Raw genomic sequence first — 20,220 nt, 5'->3', positions numbered from 1 at the left:
TAATGTAAATATACCTATTCAAATGAAACCAATAAGTAATGCTTAACTTTATGCATAAATAGTGGAGTTGCTCAGCAATATACTAGAGCCCTATACCATTCATTCATTCATCCATCCATTCATTCATTTGTTCATTCATTCAACAAATATATATTAATAGCCCACTCTATACTAGGACTAAATGTTCCATAACTTCTTTTTTTAGAGTTTAGGCAAAATAGGTGTTACTGCTTTTAATAGTGAAATTTTCTACAAAGCACCCCCCAGGTTCTTTAGTATCTAAGTTGGACATGGCTCCAAATTGATTAGGTATATACCAGATCTTCCCAATTAACGAAGAGTAATTTTTCAACGTAGTGTCCCAGTTCAATGAGGCTAAATCTCTTCCTCTGTCACACCTTCAGTATTAGCTAAGTATGGCACAAATGATCAAGTTGTTGCTGAGAGTGGTACTGCAAATCTTTCTGTTTGACCAAACCCAGCCCAGCGTGACCTGCCCATTCATGGATCTACTGGTTTCTTTTTCCTTTTTGTCCAACCCTGGCCACAAGCTCTGACATTGGCCATGGCGGTGATAAGTTGTAGTGAATCCAAGAAGTGCCTCTTAGCTCACTGATTTGTGGAAGGGGAAGCCATTGGTAGGATTGGATTGGTGTCTGTTACTGAGGAGAAAAGGCATTATTCCAAGCAGCACAGTTCTGACCACATTTTTCTGACCCTCTGAATTCTATTTCTATGTAAATTATGATATGATTAGACTTTACATAGTGAGGTCATTGAGGAAGCAAGTGGTTATCCTATAGATCATATGTAGATCATATTACCAATAGCTAGTTAATAAGATAGTATGTTAGGCTTATATAAACTTATATAACTTAATTTTAACCAGTTCTCAGTAATAGATAAAAATATAACCAATTTTCCAGAGACCATATGACTTTTTTTTGTACGTGTGAGGGAGATTTTAAGTGTTTTGCTGTATGTGAAATGGCAATTTTTCATGTGCAAAATCAGCTTTTAGAAAGATAACAGTAGATATGTCAAGATAAAACTGAAGATGCTTGCCCATGCAGGAAAATGTCATATGTAGCTAGATTGATTTGTAAGTGCAAAAGCTTCTTACAGCTTTTTTAATCCCCCCAAACATGTGTTTTTCCTGTGTGTTCAGGGCACACACGTGGGTAGCTCACAGTTGTGACATGCCTACTATGAGGACTATTTCTATGGAAAATGAACTCAAGTTACCTGTACTTCTGGGACTATTAAGTCAAATGCCTGAGAGATTCTTTGGAACCAAGATGACTGAGATATCTCTATGCAGCATATATGTTCCTAGAAAGCTATTTTAAACTATGTATTTGCAAATCTCATCATTTTCAGTGTAGTAAAGGATCTTATTATTTAGAGGAACTCCCAAGCAAGTATCCAGAACAAAAATCACCTTGCATTCTGACTAATCATAATTTAGCTATTTTGTAATTTTTTTCTTAAAAGCAGGGCATACCTACTTTATATTTAACATAGATTAAGGTATTTGAAGATGCTAGATTTTTATTTGTTAATGTATAAAGTGCACAGATCTTAACTCTACATTTTGATAGTTTTGACAATGTATCTACCAATGTGACCAACATCCCAATAAAGATTTAGAACCTTTCCACAACTTGTGAAATTGCTTTACGTGCCTTTGCAGTCAGTGTCCTCCCTCTCCTCCTCTCCCCCCAGAATTGTTCTGATCTCTGTTACCATAGTTTAGTCTATTCTTGAAACTTCTATAAATAGAATACCCTCTTGCATCTAGATTCTTTTCTCAACAAAATGTTTTTGAAATTTGAGATTCACATTGATACGGATATCAGCAGTTCATTCTTTTTTATTACCTTGCAGCTTTCCATTTTATGATTGTATCACAGTTTGATTTTACACATTTTAGTTTCCAGTTTTGGGTTACTATGAATAAAGCTGCAATGAACGTTCTTATAAAAAAAAGTATTTTTTTTGCCTAGGAGTAGAATTCTTGGGTCATAGAGTAGGGATATGTATCACTTATAAGGAACTAAAATTTTCTGGAGTGGTTGCTGCATTTTTCTCTCCTACCAGTAATATGAGATTTCCAATTGTTTCATATCTGTGCCAATATTCATATTTTAAGTTTTTAAACTTTAGTTATTTGAGTGGTATATAGTAGTATCTTGTGGCTTTAATTTGAATTTCCCTGATGACTAATGATGTTGAGCATTTTTTTAAATTTTGATTATAAATTGTTTTATTTATTTTATTTTTATTAAAAAAATTTTTTTTATTATGTTATGTTAGTCACCATACAGTACATCATTAGTTTTTGAGTAATGTTCCATGACTCATCGTATATAATACCCAGTGCTCCATGCAATTCATGCCTTCCTTAATACCCATCACCAGGCTAACCCATCCCCCCCCTTCTAGAACCCTCGGTTTGTTTCCTGGAGTCCATAGTCTCTCATTGTTCATCTCCGCCTCTGATTTACCCCCCTTCATTTGAGCATTCTTCACTTGCCTCTTGGTCATTTATGTGCCTTCTGTTTTCTTTTTCTTTCTTTCTTTCTTTCTTTCTTTCTTTCTTTCTTTCTTTCTTTCTTTCTTTCTTTCTTTCTTTTTTAAAGATATTTCTTTATTAGAGAGAGAGAGAGCAAGAGTGAGCACAAGCAGGAGGAGCGGCAGAGGGAGAAGCAGGCTCCCCTCTGAACAGGGAGCCTGATGTGGGGCTCGATCCCAGGGCACTAGGATCATGACCCAAGCTGAAGGCAGACACTTAACTGAGTCAACCAGGCGCCCTTTGTGTTTCTTTTTTTAAGTATATTTTCAAGTTTTGCCTATTTAAAAAATTGTATTGTATTTATTGTTGATTTATAGTAGTAGTTGATATATTCTGGATACCAGTCCTTTATCAGATATGTGTAACAAATATTTCTCAGTTTCTGGATTGTTTATTCATTTTATTAAAGTATTGCTGATGAGCAAAAGTTTTTAATTTTGATGAAGTTCACTTGATTATTTTTCATTTATGATTAGCACTTTTCTTTTTGTCTTGTCTACAAAATCTTTGCCTATCCCAAGGTCATAAAGATAGTCTCTGAAATTTTCTTATGGGGCTTTATAGTTTTAAGTTTTATGCTCAATCTCTAACTTTTTGTATGGTGTAAGATAGAAGTTCAGACTGTTCTTTCCCATATGGATACACATCTTTTTCAGCACCATATGTTGAAAAGACATTTTCCTGCCCCACTCAATTGCATTAATACCTTTGTCAACAATCAATTTTCCATCTAGAATAGATCTATTTTTAGACTCTATTTTATTCCACCAATCTAGTGAATATCTGTACACTAATATTAAACCATCTTGGTTACTGTGGCTTATAGTAAACCTTGAAATCAAGTAGTATAAGTACTTTAATTTTGTTACATGGACCTCGTAACCTGAAACCTTGTAAAATCATCTATTTTTGTTTCTTTATAGCTTTCTTAGGATTTTCTATGTACAAAATCAAGTCATCAACAAATAAGGACAATTTAAAATTTTCTTTTAAATATTTATGTTGTTTTTTAAAAATTTTTTTTGCCTCATTTCACTGGCTAAGATTTCCAGTTCAAACTTAAATAGAAGAGACATTCTAGGAGAAATTGTTTCTAATCTTAGGAGAAATATGTTAGTCTTTCACTGCTAAGTATAATGTTGGCTGTGTTTTTTTATAGATGTCCTGGTAAGTAATAAGATGTATATTATTATATAATTTGCCACCAAATCCCCTCACAGAACTTTTAGAACCCTTGTAATCTCCTGAGTGATGGGGTTGCTAAGAGCATCTTGTGTTCTAATATTCGGTCTTTCTCAGTTCCTGACACTGAGTTCCTAAATCCCTTGGAATTTCTGGAGTGATAGGAGACTCTTTTGTTCTAATGAGGTGAGGATTGGTGGGCTCATTGTGATCTGGATAATTATCTAGATAACTTTAAGGATGGGGACTGGTCACCAGAAAGACCAAGCTATGATTAGTAGCTTGGAACTTTTAAGCCTCCTCTCCCATCCTCCAAGGAGGGGATAGGAGTTAGAGATTTAATTAATACTTCATTATGCCTACATGATGAAGCCTCCATAAAAATCTCTAAAGTACAGCACTTGGAGAATCTCTGGGTTGGTGAGCACATCCATGTGGTAAGAGGGTGGTACATCTTAACTCCACAGGGACAGAAACTCCTTAAACTGAGGACACTTCTAGACCTCACCCTATGTACCTCTTCATCTGTATCCTTTATCATATCCTTTATTATATAAACTGGCAAATGTAAGTGTTTCCCTGAATTCTGTAAGTCATTCCAGAAAATTATTGATCCTGAGGAGAAGGTCATGGGAACCTTTAGCTTATAGCTGCTCGGTTATAGGGACGGGAGTTGCAGAGTTGCATCTGGCATTTGAAATGGGTAAAGTCTGTGAGACCTTTACTTGTGTGATTTAACACTAACTCCAAGTAGACAGTGTCAGAATTGAATTGTAGGACACTTAGCGGGTATCAGATGGGTTGGTGTGGGGGAAAACCCCATACATTTGGTGTCAGAAGTGTTGGTGAGAGCAGAGGACAGAAAACCATAGTTTCTTTTATGATTTTTTAATTAGATTTAAGATATTCCCTTTCTATTCCCAGTTTTCCAAATTTATAGATTTGAATTTTGTCATATCTTATGCTTTCAATGAGAGACCATTATACTAAATTACACTGAATGGCTAATCTTGTATTCACAGGAAAGAGTCTATTGGTCATGATATGTTATATTCTTTATATAATACTAGATTTGATTTACTAATATTTTGTCAAGAATTTTTGCATTTATATTCAGTAGAGTTATTGGTATGTACTTTTCTTGAAATGTTCTTGTCAGGTTTTACTATTGAGTTTATCCTGGCCTCATAAAATACATTGGGAAGTTTCCTCCTTTATTTTTTGAGTTTGCATAGAATTAGTATTAGTTCTGCCTTAAATGTTTGATAGAAGTCACTAATGAAACTACCTAACCCTTGAGGTATCTTTGTGGGAAAGTTTAAACGTTCACATAAAGAGGGCACCTGGGTGGCTTAGTCGTTAAGCATCTGCCTTTAGCTCAGGTCATGATCCCAGGTGGGATTGAGCCCCGCATCAGGCTCCCTGCTCTGCAGGAAGCCTGCTTCTCCCTCTCCCACTCCCCCTGCTTGTGTTCTTTCTCTCACTGTGCGCCTCTCTGTCAAATAAATAAATAAAATCTTAAAAAAAAAAAGGTTCACATGAAGTTAAATATCTTTAACAGTTATAGGAATGTCCAGATTTTTTTTACTTCTTGTGTCAGTTTTCATATTTGTTTTCAATGGACTTTTCCCATTTCATCTAAGATGGAAAATTTATTGACATAAAGTTTTTCATGATCCTCCCTTATTCTCTTAAGGTCTATAATGTCTTTCTTCCATTCCTGATACTGGTAATTTGTGACTTTTCTTTCTTCTTCTTTTTTTTTTTCTTGATCAGTCTTGAAAGAGTTTATCACTAAAAAAATCTTTTCAAAGATTTAACTTTTGGCTTTTTTATCTATTGCCTTTTTTTAAAAAGTATTTTATTTATTTGAGAGAGAGTGAATGAGAGAGAGAGAGAGCGAGAGCATGAGTTGGGGAGGAGCAGAGGGAGAGGGAGAAGCAGACTCCCCGTTGAGCATGGAGCCTGATGTGCGACTTCATCCCATGACCCTGGAATCATGACCCCAGCCGAAGGCAGACGCTTAACCGACTGAGCCATTGTTTTCCATTTTTTAATGTTTTCTTTCTTTTAATTAATTTGAGTTTAATTAGTTCATCTTTTTCCAGCTTCTTCACGTAGAAGCGTAGGTCATTATTTTAAAACGTTTCTTGGGGCACCTGGGTGACTCAGTCGTTAAGCGTCTACCAGGGTCCTGGGATTGAGCCCCGCATCAGGCTCCCTGCTCCTCGGGAAGCCTGCTTCTCCCTCTCCCACTCCCCCTGTTTGTGTTCCCTCTCTCGCTGTGCCTCTCTGTCAAATAAATAAATAAAATCTTAAAAAAAAATGTTTCTTCTTTTTTAATATATAGCTAGAAATTACCCTCAAAGCACAATTTTAACTATATCCCACAAATTTTGACTTCTTTAGCATTTTGCTTGAGATATTTTCTAACTTACATTTAAATTGCTTTTTGACTTATGGATTATTTAGAAATAGGTTTGTTAATTTCCAGATGCTAGGGTTTTTTCATATATCTATTGATAACTGATTTATAATTTAATTCTGTTGGAGTCAGAGAAGTACCCTGTATAATTAAGTTCTTTGAAAAATTTTGAGATTTGATTTATGCCCTACCATGGTCCTTCTAGATATTTGTTCCATGTGCATTTGAAGAAAAAGTATTTTATGTAGTTTTTGGTTGTGCTTTATAAATATCAAGTACATCAACTTGGTTTTTAGTGTTGGTTAAAAATTCACTATCCTTATTGATTTTTCTCTATTTGATACATTAATATAATGACTGAAAGGAAAAAAATGTATATTCCATCTCTGTCTCTAGATTTGTCTCTTTTCCCCTTCAGTGTTTGCTTCACATATTTTGAAGCTCTGTCATTAGGTGCTTATGCATTTAAGATTACCATATATTCTTAATGAGTTGACCTTTTTAACATTATGGAGTATCCGTCTTTATCTCTGGTAATATTTCTTGTCTTGAAGTCTATTTTGTCTGATATTAATATAATCGATAAGAAAATAGTAGACTTTAAAATGCTTTATGTTTCTTTCTTTTACCTGCTAACCTCCTGTCCCTCCTGCTGTCCTTTGCCATGTTAGTACACTAGTCAGGCACAAGGGATGTCAGGTACTGCTGGTCACTGCAGTTTTCTTAAAATTGGGCAGTACTGAGACCAGTGCAGGGAAGCAACCCAAGTAGTTTGTTGGTCTTAGGCTATATAAAAAGGAGGACTTGGCTTTCTCTACTTTTGGAAATGTTTTTGATTTTTGCTTCCATTAAGTTAGTAGAGCTATTATTTTGCCTGAGAGAGATTAAAACTGAAAAGTATTTTCAGGTGGTATCAGGTTGCTAAGAATGGTAGAGTTTGTTTTTCTTCAGTCTTTATTTTCAATATTTTTACATAGTAGAGAATCAAAATTCTATCAATCAAAATTCTATGGCATTTTGATTTGAAAAGTTTGAGATTCGCTGCACTGTAAGTTCTAGTCTGAGAGCCAGGAGAATGGTATTTTTGCTTGTTTAAAATTCCAAATGTATGACAAGGCAAGTCCTTTAAAATCTATCCCAACAAAAAACAAAGATAGTGATGTTTATCCTAACCTACAACTCATGGAATTTTATAATTGGATATGACCTTAGAGATTATCTGCTCCTACCTGGTAATTTTATGTGTAAGGAGACTGAGGCTTTGAAAAGCTCGATGATTTGCCTAAAGACATTAAGTTTGTTCATAGCCGACTGGAATTTGAACCCTGGATTCTTGTTACCAGTCTAATGTGATTTGTTTTTTAACTCAAATATGGTGAATTTAGAGAACATTTAGAAAAGACTGCAAGATTCCAAAATAATGAGTCTACACAAATCGTGACTAATATAATGTGCTAAGTGATATAAAACATTTAAAAAATGCTGTTCCATGAATTTCAAAAAGCAGTGTTTATTTTTACAGCTGAGTTTAAGCTCAAGCAAATAAGTTAGAAGAGCCCCATAAATTCTTGTCAAGTACCAAATAATCTGATTTAAAGAAAATATCACTTTCTTCTTTATTCTTGACATAAAACATCAATTTGTATAGCTTTCAAAGATTACAGATGTCTCATTTGATCCTCACAAACAGCACTATAAAAATAATTGCTAACATTAACTGTTTACTATGTGCCAGGAACTCTTCTAAGTGCTTTCTACCTATTAACTTCATCCTTGAAACAACCCTTATTACTGTTAGAGTCCTTATTTTATAGATGGGGAAGCCAAGGCACAGAGACAAAGTAACTTGTTCTGCTTTGAGGCTAAGCCAGGACTGGCCCTAGAATGGATGGATGCCTTAGCCACTTTGCTACAGACCTTCTTAGGTGAGCAGAGCAAAGGTACAGGTTGTTCTTTATCTCTTTCTCATGGTTTGGTTTTGTTTTCCCAATGCTGCTATTTACATAGAACACTTTATCTAAGTACCCCTTCCAAGGCCATATGATGCATTATACAATTTGGCACTGGCCATGTTTAGGGCATGAGAATGTTTCTCAAGGTATTAAAAAATTATGATAATATTTCTTATAACTGAAATGAAATAAAATCCTTAGGTTTTTTTTACTTTGTTATAGTTGAGCCTTCAATTACAGCGATTAAACCCTTAGACAATATATACTGTTTTCTGTTTCAACTTTATTACAAATAGGTCTTTCCTCTGTTACACTATTCAATTGGTAAAATTTATTTCAGAAAAAAATTGTAATTTCATATAATTATTTTTCTATATTCTAAAAAAAGAAGAAAATCAACAGAACGAGAAGACAATCACAGACTGGGAGAAAATATTTGTAAAAGACATGTTTGATAAAGAACTGTTATCCAAAATATACAAAGAACCCTTAAAGCTGAACAATAAGAAAACAACCCATAAAAAATAAGCCAAAGATGATATACAGATGGCCAATGCATATGAAAAGATGCTCCATGTCACATGTCATCAGGGAAATACAAATTAAGGGAGCACTGAGGTACCTGTACACATCTATTAGAATGGCCAAAATCTAGAACACTGACAATACCCAGTGCTAAGGGGGGGTGTGGAGCAACAGGAACTCTCCTTCATTGCTGGTACAACCACTTTGGAAGACAATTTGGACAGTTTCTTACAAATCTAAGCATACTCTTACTATATGGTCCACCAGTCACATTCCTTGGTATTTACTCAAAGGGGATGAAAACATGTTTACACCTGCACATGGATGGTGGTAGCACCTAAAACTTGGAAGTAACCAAGATGTCCTTCAATAGTAAATGGATAGATAAACTGTGGTACATCCAGACAATGGAATATTATTCAGCATGAAAGAGAAATGAGCTATCAGTCCACAAAAAGATATGGAGGAAACTTAAATGCATATTATTAAGGGAAAGATGACAATCTGAAAAGGCCACATACTGTATGAGTCCAACTTATGACATTCTGGAAAAGACAAAACTATGGAGACAGTAAAAAAGATCAAGGGTTCCTAGGGGAAGTGATAAATAGGTGAGGCACAGAGGGATTTTAGGGCAGTGAAAATATTCTATATGATACTGTAATGATGGATACATGTCATTATACATTTGTTCAAACACAGAATGTACAGCAACAAGAGTGAACCCTAATGTAAACTATGGACTTGAGTGATTATGGTATGTCAATATAGGTTCACCAATTGTAACAAATGGATCTTTCTGGGATTGTCAATAATGGGGCAGGCTGTGTGTGTGTGGGTTCAGGGAGTATATGGGAAATCTCTTCCCTCTTGATTTTGCTGAGCATCTAAAATTGATCTAGAAAAATAAAGGCCTTTTTTAAAAAGATTTTATTTATATATTTAATAGAGAGAACTTGAGAGAGCACAAGCAGGGGGAGTGGCAGAGGGAGAGGAAGAAGCAGGTTCCCTGTGGACCAAGGAGCCCATGGGGGTTCAAATCTCCATCCCAGGATCTGGGATCATGACCTGAGCTGAAGGCAGATGCTTAACCAACTGAGCCACCCAGGTACCCTGCAAAGTAAAGTCTTTAAAAGAAAAAGAAGGGGCATTGGGGTGGCTCAGTTGGTTGAGCATCTGACTCTTGATTTTGGCTCAGGTCACTATCTCAGGGTCATGGGATTGAGGCCTGAGGTGGGTGCCATGCTCAGCAGGGAGTCTGCTTCTCTTCCTCTCTCTCTGCCCCTCTCCCCACCTCTCTCAAATAAATAAATAAATCTTAAAAAGAAAAAGAAGATAGAAGAACAGAAATGAATGGAACTAAGTGACCTATAGGATATAATAGACATGGAAAGAAACAAATTTAGGAGGATGGGACTGCGTGAGAGACACAGACTTGTAAGTGGAGATAATGAGTGCAGTTTTATATTTTATAATGCTTATTTATGGAGCATATTTTATAAATTCTCACAACCTAATGAAGTAGATGCCATATTGTTCCCATCCTATAGATGTGGGAACGGAAGCTTCGAGAAGGGTCAGCAACTGAAGTCTCATTACAAGCAATAAACAGAGCTGGGACCCGAATCCAGGTGGATCTGGCTCTAAGGAATGTGCTTGTAATCACCCTGCTATATGGCTTGTGAGATGCTTATGGGACTACCTTGTAGATATATCCACTAGACAGTTTAAAATAGAAGCCTGAAATCCAGGACTAACAATGAATGCATAGGTAACTATAGAATGGAAGTGGCCATTGAGGTGGAAATTAACTGAAGACAAAGGAGATGATTTGCCACTTTGCATGAGTTTAGGTGAGAAATAACTTCATGATAGAGAAGGCAAGGAAACGCTGAACGTGTTATTGGTGTACAGGCCTAGGAACACGTTAGTCATCCGTTATGGGTGAGTTTATTACGGTCAGGTCTAGAGTCAGGGGATTGATGAGATTGACTGGATTCACAATTTAGGCCTTTTAGAAAAATCGACATTAAGCAAATTATCAGCATCAACCATTGGTTAAGATTTATGACATGAAGTAATATTCAGAATACCCTTAATAAGCTACTCCATTGAAGAAAGCCAACTTTGAAAAGACTTACTTTCTAATCAGGTATTTATGACAACTGTCACAACAGAAAAAAATGGCTTTATTTAGGAAGATTTCATCATACCCAATAAACTCAGACTGTACCTACAAATTTATCCATCTCCAATCAGATGACCCACTCAAGGGCAAATATAACAGATGGGATTGTTTTTCTTTTCTAGTTATGATTGTCCGTGCATTGCAGATTGAACCTATAGTGATCCTCCAAGCCATCTTCTCTCCTTTGGGGATAATGCTGTGGCAAAATACTGTGGATCCTGGACTTGGAAATGGACAAGCACTCACTATGCGCCCGTGCTGTGTAGAAGATACAACATCACGGTCCTGCCCTATTGAAAGCTTAGTCTATATCCAGCTGAGATCAGGGCTCTGTAACCTTGATTTTAAGATGAATTAAAAATGAAGTGTGAAAATAATGTGTCTCTTACCTGGTTATGTTCTGCTACTTTAAAATTATTTAGTCTTGAAGCCCCACATGGTTTTTCATCCTCCTACCCCCCATTAAACTAACCTAAAGATAGTTTTCATTTTTCTATACTGTTGGCTTCTTATATAGAGATTTAAGACATTCATCAAAAGCAGTATCCAAATCACATTTTTTCATCTATTTTTTGCTCTCAAGAAAATGTTTATATCCAAAAGCATGTGAATTTTCTGTTTCTAAGAAACAATCTGAAAGGAAGACTTTGGCCTTCTTCGTTTTCCCTTTTCTTCTTGGGAAGAGCTGCCTCGGATCAGGGATTTCTAGATTTCATCGTAGTTGCATCAGGGACAGGCATTGTGACAATGGGCAAAGTATCCAGATACAATGATCCTCACTTTCCTCATTTGTGAAATGAGGATAACACCTAATGCTTTAGAATGTGAAGATGCAAGGAGATTTATCTTCCATCTCTAGCAAGTTTCTTGGTCTAAAGTAGGCATCAGATACAGACTTGTGTCTGTCTTGTCCTCTCTTCCTCCTTATCTTTCTAACTCATACTTCTTTCTTTTCCTTCGGCTGGAAGGGAGAGGACTGAGGGCAATAATTTTGTGTCTAGATAGGTCTTCAGTAGTGCATGGGAAAGATTTTCCTTTGATTCTGCCTCTTACACATTTTCTGTGCTCTCCATTGCTGCCTGCCCTGGCTAAGCGTCCTGGTTTGAGGACTCTACTTTGCTACCCTGCCATTTGATATCTCTCTCAAAACAACATATAAAGACAGCTAAAAGGGTGGGATAAAACTGCCCTTGAAACCCTCTACTGCAATTATGTGTGTGTCTAGAAACCGGGAAGTACACAGGTGTATCGTACAATATTTGCCTGGCAAAATAGTTGTATAGAATGGAGGTCTTCAACCTTCTTTGTACTGGGGTATACATCTGAATGACATTCTCCTGTTCAACATACATTTTTGGAGGCAGAGATAAGATGAGTTGTGGGTTATGGACAACTAGAGCCTCTAGCTGTATCCGTACCTTCTTCCTCCACTTCTCTCCTACCCAAGAAATGCAAGTGAATATGGGTGAGATGTTTATGGGCACAGCCTTTAATCTATCTTTGTGTATAAGAAAAGTGAATAATTTTTACTACTTAGTGCTTTTTATTAGTAACAGTTTACTGCCCCTGGGCACCTGGGTGGCTCATTCCGTTAAATGTCTGACTCTTGATTTTAGCTCAGGTCTTGATCTCAGGGTTGGGACTTCAAGCCCTGCCTTGGGCTCCACGCTGGGCATGGACCCTACTTTAAAAAAAATTAAAAATTAAAATAAAAAAAAGTAACAGTCTGCTCAGTCTTCACAACTGCTTGTCCCCTCAGTCTCAAAATTATAGTTGGCTGTAAAGTGCTGCTTTCAAAAGATCTGTTAATCCTCTATAAAGTAAGGCAGTTGGGTTTGGTGATTTTGAAGGTTACTTTGAGTTTTTAACATTCTAATTCCTCACATTGTGCCACAAGGTCCCAGATCATAGTGGTAATGGATGGCCAGGTTGCTTCTGTGATGTAATACATTTCTGCTGTTTTAAACCAGTTTGTGGTAATTTGTTATGGCAGCTCTAGGAAACTCATATACCTGGCAAACCTCAGCTTTAATTAATCCTGACCTATGTTTCAAGTTTTGTGTTCAGCTGTCCCTGTCATGTGCTCCGTTACAAGACATGTCTCTTCAGCAGGCACGTGCATTGAGAACCTGGACTGTGGGGCTTCTTTTCCTGCTTTCTTCCCACGGAAACCCTGCAGTCTTTCTGGCCTTTCTAAGGCGCTTGCTTTTTGGTTTACCTGGCAGTTGATTCCTATGGATTCTCTTGACCAGTTCCTACTGTGGTGCTTCCGTGGGAGTGACTTCAAGCCTAGACTGGAACTGAGAAGAGATTTTAAGAAAAACAATTCTTGACCTCTTTCTGCTGCTATGATTTTAATTGATAATTTTCATGTCAAGGTGATCACCAGGACATTTTTTTTTTTAAAGACATTATCCAACAATTTCACAAGAGTGTCATTTTATGTTGATGGGGTAATTTGTCCCCTTAGAAAGAGCTATTTCTTGAGTAATTATTTTGGGTACTAAGTGACAGGCTCAGACTATTTTAGGTCTCTGTGGCTTTTTCTCATGACATGCATTTACCTTGAGCATAATGCATGTGGCAGGTATTGCCTGTGACTCATTGCTCTTTCAAGAGCTCACTGCACAGTTCACATCTTCGGCAGACAACAGCATATGACAAGGATCGCTGGGAAGATTTGCTGCCAATGTGCTTCTTATGTAAGATTGGCCTAAAAGATTGTCCTTGTTCCTTACTAAGCATCGTTTCACTCCGAGTAGACTTTTTGGTGATGGCCCAAGATATTCAGTAGATGTGAGAAAATATGGGGTAGCCAAATATTACATTTTATAGGTTTATGTAAATTTTCTAATTTGAAGCTGTCTCACTTAAACTAATATGGGTTTCCATAAAGTTATGTTTATTTATGGTTCCTAAAATCCAGATTTATTAAGCCATATGTTAATATGTACTAAAAGGCGTAAAGAGACATGGGCTGTTTAAATTAATTTGAAAATATTTAGGAAAAAAAAACTCTTCCAAAGTTTATAAAACACAATGTATTTTCAGGGTGAAGGCTTGTATTAAAATAACATTCAAATCTTTCAACTTCCATCTTGCCCCCAATTTTCCTCAATGTAACCAACATTAAGGGTCTGTTGTATGTCCCATCTTATATTTTCATGGCCAGGGCTGTAATTAGTTTTTACACAAATGCTCTGTTTCAAACCCATAGCTAAAATCTGAGTGCCAAAGTTTTCCAATGACTAAGAGATAAAATGCTATCTCAATAATACTGCCTTTTAAATAACCAAAACTCTATGAAGACAAGGGTGAAATGTCCGTTGCCTACCCTTGTCCAACAAGGGTGTGAATGTTCAGATTTACAAGATAATTCTTATTATCTCAATTTTATATATGAAGAAATTGAGATTCAGATAGGTTCGATTACCCGCTCCCAAATATATAAAACAGCAACAGAACAGGAAGATTGTTCCATTGATTTCATATCAAGACTTTGAGAATCTGCACTCACAAAAATATTTGGACAAAATCACAGAGTGTAATGCAATCTCACTACTTAATGGATTTTATTTAGTTTTGCCTATACACAATTTAATTACTATCCATTAGCTATAAACTTTTTAGCTCCTTAGTGGTTTTTAAAATATGAAGAAAACCTCAAGCCGAAGACCCTAAAGCAAAACACATAATTTTTTTTCCTGATGATGACATTTTTGCAGGTTTTTCCTGCTATCAGAGTGTGATAAAAGGCTTGGGTTTATAACTTGACCTAAGCCTTACCTGGGTCTTGCCCAGCAGAAATATGTGTTTCACTAAATTAACAACAGATCCCAAAGCAGAAAGAAAAATCAAGCTAATCCCCAGAGTCAGTATTTTGTCCCTGTAACCTGCAGGTATATGAGGACCACAGAAATCAGCTTAACATAATTTCCCATTTTTCTCTGTTCAACTTCTGAGATGGCAACTGTTGGGTTCAACAGTTGTCTGGGGATTTCATCTTACAGAGCTGTCAAGAATTCTAGTAGCTACAAGGAGAGAACCCTAAAGATAAAGTTCATTGATTCATGACTACATTCATATAAAACAGGAATGGAATGTTGAATGGCAAGAAACATAAGTATTTTTTTATGTTCCAAAAGTTAGAATTTCTGTATAATGAAAAATATAACACCTAATATTTGTATGGTACTTTTCAGTTCATAATATGCTTTCATTTAATTCCTATAATAATCCTATAAGGTAGCGGAGTTGTTGAGTTACTGTAGCACCCAACACACACACACACACACACACACACACACACACACACACACACACACACACACATGTTCAGTTTTCTCTCATATAAAAAAATACCCCAAACACTACCATCTCCTCAAACTGTTATGTCTCACACTTTGTTAATTTTTAAAATTCTTGAAAGATAAAAGTGTTCCCATAGCTGTTAACTCTTTTTTTTTTTAAGATTTAATTTATTTATTTGACAGAGAGAGACTCAGTGAGAGAGGGAACACAAGCAGGGGCAGTGGGAGAGGGAGAAGCAGGCTTCCTGCGGAGCAGGGAGCCCCACGTGGGGCTCGATCCCAGGACTCTGGGATCGTGACCCAAGCTGAAGGCAGACACTTAACAACTGAGCCACCCAGGCACCCCTGTCCTCAACTCTTCACTATCACTCCATGAAATTGGGTTTAATCTTTACCATTATAGAAAAGCTCTTTGTTATTGATAACTTTCTTTTTTTTTTATTTTATTGTTAGTCACCATACATTACATCATTAGTTTTTGATGTAGTGATCCATGATTCATTGTTTGCATATAACACCCAGTGCTCCATGCAATACATGCCCTCCTTAATACCCATCACCAGGCTAACATATCCCCCCACCTCCCCCCCCTCTAAAACCCTCAGTTTGTTTCTCAGAGTCCATAGTCTTTCATGGTTCATCTCCCCCTCCAATTTAGAGGGTATTATGCTAAGTGAAATAAGTCAATCAGAGAAAGACAAGTATCATATGATCTCACTGATATGAGGAATTTGAGAAACAAGACAGAAGAGCATAGGGGAAGGGAGGAAAAAATGAAACAAAACAAAACCAGAGAGGGAGACAAACCATAAGAGACCCTTAATCTCAGGAAACAAACTGAGGGTTGCTGGAGTGGTGGGGGGTGGGAGGGATGGGGTGGCTGAGTGATGGACATTGTTGGGGGGTATGTGGTATGGTGAGAATTGTGCAAGACTGATGAATCACAGACCTGTACCTCTGAAACAAATAATATATTATATGTTTAAAAAAAAGAAGATAGTACTGATAACTTTCTTGTTGCCCAATCTAGTGGATTTTTCTATTTATCATCCAAAGCTCTTTGCAGTTTGGATTCTTTGGATCAACTCCATCTTTTCCCCATTTGGTCTTTCTTTTGAGTGTTCCTTACCATAGTTTCTACAGCAATAGAGTAGTTTTACTCCCACTACTATGTCCGTTCTCTCTTGGACGTCTTTGTCGATGCCTCCTTCCTTTCTTCTGGAAAACGTGTACATTCCCTATGATTGTGTCTGTGATTCTTTTCTCTTTTCTTTCCGGCTCTCCTCTCTCAGTCAGGGCCTCAGGAGTCTGCCCCCTGCCCCAACTCCCCAGCAGTAATTTCACCTGTTTCTGTTCATCCCCCTCTTCTACTTTCTAAAATAGCCATCCATGTTCCTTCCTGGCCCCTTCCCTCCTGGCTGATGACTGTGCCCCTCCTGTATTGAGAAAGCAGGCTGTAGGGTGTGAGTGCCTTGGCTTTTTGTCCACAAGTTGACCTCTAAATGCTACTCACTGTGACCTCCTCTCCTCCAGTTTATGAGGGAAAAGTGTGACTTTTTCTGTTCAAGACCAATCCTTGTTTATGATCCTATTTCATTCTGTCCTTTCTGGAAATAGAACCTTATTATCGATTATTTCCTCCCTGTATGATCCTTTCAACTTATCCCTCTTCATTGTTTGGAGCCTATACACATCCTCAGGTCTCTCCAATCCTTAAGAATGCCTGTCTCTACTTGGCGTTCTCTCTAGCTACCATCCTATCTTGCTCTTTCTCTGTAAGGCCAAGCTTCAGTAAGGAAGAGGCTGTAGATGCTTTATTTCTTCTCCTTTAACTCTTCAGTTCAGGTTCTAATGTCAGCCTCCTCTCCTACTGAGGTTTCCAGGGACATTTAATTGCCTCCCATCACCAGTATTACTTAATTTCTCAGGAGCAATTGACACTGCCCACTTCACCCCCTTTCTCGAGACTTTGCTCCCTTGGTCTCCATTAAGCCACTCTCTTGGGTTTCCTGATCATTCTTTCTTTGTTTCCTTTGGGCTCTCCTCCTTTCTCATTCCTCAAGTTGTTTTTCTTCCCTTCCTTCTCCACTCCCTCAATCCCCCTCTATTTCCGCCTCCTCTTCCTTTTTCCTCTTTCCACATTGATTCTTTCCTTTTGTCTACAAGTTTAAAACCATTTGTACAGCACAGGACAAATGGCAGATATTGTCCACAAGCCAGACACCTCCTACAGGATTGTCCACATTGCTGCCCTTACTGTCTTCTTTCCGGCCCATTCAGCAACATGTATTAAAAAGCAGGTGAGTGGGAATGGTTATTATAGAGATAGCTTTGAATCGGTTTAAGTTTCTGAAAAAAGTAAATAATTTGCAAACTTCAGTGCTTCAACCTTTATTAGTGACATTACTGGAGACACACCTCACGATTGATTGGAACACAATAATGTTATCATGGTAACATGATTGGGTAAAGGCTGATAGGTGAGGTGTTTAAATGATTGTTGAATTGATTTGAATTTAATGTTCGTAACTGTGGAGTTCCTGGAAAATTTAGAACCGAAGAAAGGTTTTTATTTTAATCTTCCAAAAGATTTGTTAATTTACATATTTATCTTACAAATTGGTAAAGGTCTTATTCTGTAAACATATTGGAATTGGAGGGCCCCTCTTCTTCGATTCTTGAAATTGAGCAATGAGACAAATCATTTGTCGGGTCTTAATGGTTTTAAGTACCCAAGAATCCTGTATTATGATGAACAGTCTCTAAGGGAACTATGATATTAACATTCAGGTATTAAAGAGAACTTTCAAGGCTAGAGTCCCCTGAAAAGTAAGTTTCTGGGAGCTGGAAATGATGAAGTGAATGGAATACCACACATTAACTTGAATTGCTCTGTCAAGTTACAATATCTTGAAACTTGGAAGGAATAGATGAGAGATTTATGTGACTCAGGGCAGCTTAGGTCTTGAAATACTACACATCTTCTCATAGTGGCTTTTAGGATAACTTTAAATTTTATGACCTTAGCGAGTATAAAATTTGAATGGAAAGGTAATGTTTTCCAGAGACTTATAGCAAGTACATTTCCTCCTTTATTTTTATAATCATTTGAAGTAAATACTTCAGTCATGATCAACTGTTAAATCTGCTTTTCCTTTAATATTTAAGGCTTCGAAGGCCAAAACTTAACCTAAAATTTACATTGACCCAGCTCATATTTACTAATACTACCTTTTTTCCACTCTAGCTGTCCCTATCTACTCCTATTTTTAGCCTACTTCAGTAACTGTATACAACAACCCTCCTACAGCAAACACACCGATTTTCTTCAGCAACATTAGGTTAGAAGCTTTTTCAAAGGCAGGAACCAGGTCTTATTTTGTATTCCTCAAGGGCTTTGTACACAATTTACGTGTAATAAATAATTTTTAGAAGTTTTTGTTCCATCAGCAAGTAAAACATTTATAGGAAATATAGATTTTTTTAAAGTAGTTCATTATCCTATTAACCAGAGGTACTTACTATCAATAGTGTAGCATAAATCAGAGGTTGGCAAACTTTTTCTGTAAATCGACCAATAGTAAAGATTTGAGGCTTTTCTAGCCTTATGGTCTCTGTTGCGACCACTGAATTCTGCTGTTGCGGTGTGAAAGCAGTCATAGTCAAAGGAGACAAGACACTCTATAAACAATGTGTGTGGCTGTGTGCCAATAAAACTTTATTTACAAAAACAGTCAGTTTGGATTTGGCCTCCAGGCTATAGTTTGCTGACCCCTGTATAAAACTATCTTTTAAGCCCACATATATGTAATACGTATAATAATATACACACGTAACATATAATTTATATTATCATATATATAATGGTTTTTAAAAATGACATCACAAAGAGATTGCTAGATATCCTTTCAGGAATATTGGAGCCTCTGGGGTTTGTCTGTCCTATAGGGCATAGATTGTCAATCACCCAAAGGAGGCAAAAATTGGTTCTTTATGGATGGAAAAAAAATTCTTAGTTATTGGAATGGTTTGTGACTTTCCAAAATTCAGCTTTACTAAACAAAATCTTGTTCTTTAGTATTTAATTTGGTGGTGGGGAGAGGCTGAGGTAAAAATATATAAAAAGTCTGCTTTGGAAAGTAATAATGAAAAGGGGACTGAGAAACACTACTGTAGGGATATGAACCTTTGTCTTTGATTAGGCTCGTTTTCAACTCTATAGTTTGTAAATAAATGAAAAATTAGTTATGCAAATAATTCTTGTCTATAGACTTGGAAGTGACATCTGCACAGTGAAAAGATACCCCCGCCCCAGACACCCATCATCAGGAAAAAGCCAGTTTTGTGTCCATTTGTAAATTTATTTCAACATTCATTTCTTCCATGTAAATTTGTGGTTCTTTAATTTCTTCTTTGAATTGGTTGAGATATTTGCCTCCTTCCCTCATTTAATAATTGATAATAAAATAAATAAAAATCTTTGACAAGTGTTTTTTTATATCAGTCATGATCTTACCTTTGCAAAAAAGATGTAATTTAATAGTTTTCATTGGTTTGTACAGTCCTTGACATATTAAAAATATTTTTATATCATTATATATTTTAAAGGTCATCAATGTTCTAAGAAATGAGTATATCATTTTTTTAAAAATGTACATCTTATTGTTGGGAAACAATTTTTTTAAAATTTTATTTTATTATGTTATGTTAGTCACCATACATTACATCACTAGTTTTTGATGTAGTGATCCATGATTCATTTTTGCATATAACACCCAGTGCTCCATGTAATACGTGCCCTCCTTAATACCCATCACTGGGCTAACCCATACCCCCACCCCCCTCCCCTCTAAAACTCTCACTTTGTTTCTCAGAGTCCATAGTCTCTCATGGTTCGTCAGTTGGGAAACAATTTTTTATGAATAAGCATTGATTTCTTTCTCAAAAACATGCTGAATGTTGAAAGTCATTAAGTGTGTCAAAAGTCCGTTACTGAATTTTTTTGGCACAGTGCTTGTTTACTTTTAGTTCCCCGCTGACTTTTTCGAGGACATAGGCCAGTG

General features: G+C 36.6%; 1 long non-coding RNA gene across 1 annotated transcript; it reads left to right on the top strand.

Annotated features, from left to right (window-relative positions):
- Positions 1–2,702: 2,702 nt before the first annotated feature.
- Positions 2,703–11,212, top strand: LOC141373954 (uncharacterized). The gene is made up of 4 exons (XR_012380405.1): positions 2,703–2,833; positions 3,875–3,943; positions 7,997–8,107; positions 10,993–11,212. It is a non-coding gene; the product is annotated as an uncharacterized lncRNA (long non-coding RNA).
- Positions 11,213–20,220: the final 9,008 nt, after the last annotated feature.

Source organism: Callorhinus ursinus, unplaced genomic scaffold, assembly GCF_003265705.2.
Source record: "Callorhinus ursinus isolate GAN/ISIS: 27379988/994484 unplaced genomic scaffold, GSC_fseal_2.0 scaffold13, whole genome shotgun sequence".
Classification (NCBI taxonomy): Eukaryota; Metazoa; Chordata; class Mammalia; order Carnivora; family Otariidae; genus Callorhinus; species Callorhinus ursinus.
This window is presented reverse-complemented; position numbering and strand designations above follow the sequence as displayed.